The sequence below is a fragment of the Cornus florida genome, unplaced genomic scaffold (genome assembly GCF_030987335.1).
Source record: "Cornus florida cultivar Cherokee Brave unplaced genomic scaffold, ASM3098733v1 CherokeeBrave_3.0.0_Hap2_Chr02, whole genome shotgun sequence".
NCBI classification, from domain to species: Eukaryota; Viridiplantae; Streptophyta; class Magnoliopsida; order Cornales; family Cornaceae; genus Cornus; species Cornus florida.
The window spans coordinates 43,766,261-43,768,044 of NW_026775572.1; the positions used below are offsets into that span (position 1 = coordinate 43,766,261).

Genomic DNA, 1,784 nt, shown 5'->3' on the forward strand with positions numbered 1-1,784 from the left:
GTGCTTGGCTCTTGTTCTTCTATTTTTGGGTGCACAAGTCTTTCAAGAATTTGGCATAAGCCAGAATTTGCTTGACTGCATCCAAAAGTAGAAGATTGACTTTCACTTGCCTAAACATTTCCATGATTTCATTGGTTTTTGCCTTTTGCTTGTCTTTTGAATTGGATCCTTTTAAGGCATCCGGAAATGGAGCTTTTGGCTCAAAAACTTTTTCAGCATTTTCTTTTGAAAACTCTTCAACACAAGAATTTTTCAAATCACTTTGTTTCAAATCATTTTTCAACAAAACCTTTTCAAATTCATTTTTCGGCAAATCTTTCTTCAAATCATTTTCAAAATCATTCTTCAAATCACATTTTGAAGCTTTCTCATTCACAACATCATGTATATGCAATGAAGGAGGAATGGGATGTGAAACGGGATAGGTGACAACTTGAGGTTGCACCGGTTCACTCTCTTCATTGGACTTTTCGAATTGATTATCCACAATCCTACCACTCTGCAAGGTAGTCACCGCATTAACATGCTCAATGGTGTGGCCTTCCGATAAGGAATGGGTTTCCACAACACATTGTTGCTTAGATGGGGCATTCATAGGCATCTTTCCCTTCTCTCTAGCATTTAAGGTGCTAGCTATTTGCCCTACTTGGGTTTCTAGCTCTGCAATAGATTGAGAGTGAGAATGAAGCAATTGAGTGTTAGCCTCTAAAGTGCCCAAAGCATTCAAAACTTTTTCTTCAAAGGTGGGACTTCTAGCACTTCCTTGGGAATAAGATTGGTTCGGAAAATGAGAGTTAGCAAATTGATTTCCTTGTGATTGATAAGGTCTATAACCTTGGGATCCTTGGTTTTGAAGTGTAGGTGGAATGTACTTCCCTTGAAAACCGCCTTGTGAAGGGTTTGAGCCCTTTCCTTGGTTTTTCCAAGAGAAATTCGGATGATTTCTCCAACTTGGATTATAATGAGTACTATAAGGATTGTTCCCTTAGTTCACAAAAGCTGCATTGACTTGTTCATTAGGTTCATTTTGCACTTGTCCGTGAGGACAATGAGAAGTAGAATGAAGAACACTAGAACAAGTTATACATGTTTCATTTAATGCACGATGAGAATGGTTAGGGAAGGAAGATACTTGGTTCGCCGAGTTTTGGTTAATCTAAAATTGATCAAACCTTTGAGATAAAGACTTCATTTCGGCGGCTATTTTATTTGAATGATCGACTTGATGTAAGCCAACACTCTTTCTACCTTGTGAATTTCTTCCATTCTTGGATGATAATGTTCTATGCAAAGAATTTTCACTCATACTCTCATAAAGACGTCACACGTCATCCTCATGCTTATCAATGTGTGAGCCACCCATGGAAGCATCAACCATGCCTTTGTAATTGTCCGATAAGCTCTCAAAGAAATATTGAACTAATTGCCATTTGGGCCTGTCATGATGTGGGCACTTCCTAAGCAATTCATTAAAGCGTTCCCATGCCTCATGAAACGTTTCTCCATCCCCATGTGAAAATTCCCGAATTGAGGTTCTCATGGCATTGGTCTTAAAAATCGGATAGTACTTCTTCAAGAACTTTTGTTGCATTTCTGCCCAAGAAGTGATTGAAAAATGCCTAAAATTGTTAAACCAATACTTTGCCTTGTCTTTTAAGGTGAATGAAAAAAGTTTGAGTCTTAAGACCTCTTCCGGCATGTCCGTATATTTTACGGTGGTACATACTTCTAGAAACTCATCCAAATGCTTGTAAGGTTCTTCACTTGGAAGTCCATGATAGTTA

At 38.2% G+C, this 1,784-nt stretch overlaps 1 pseudogene; it reads left to right on the forward strand.

Moving 5' to 3' along the window:
* The first annotated feature begins 1,436 nt into the window (after nucleotides 1-1,436).
* Nucleotides 1,437-1,530, forward strand: LOC132298041 (small nucleolar RNA R71; annotated as a pseudogene).
* The last annotated feature ends 254 nt before the right edge of the window (nucleotides 1,531-1,784 follow it).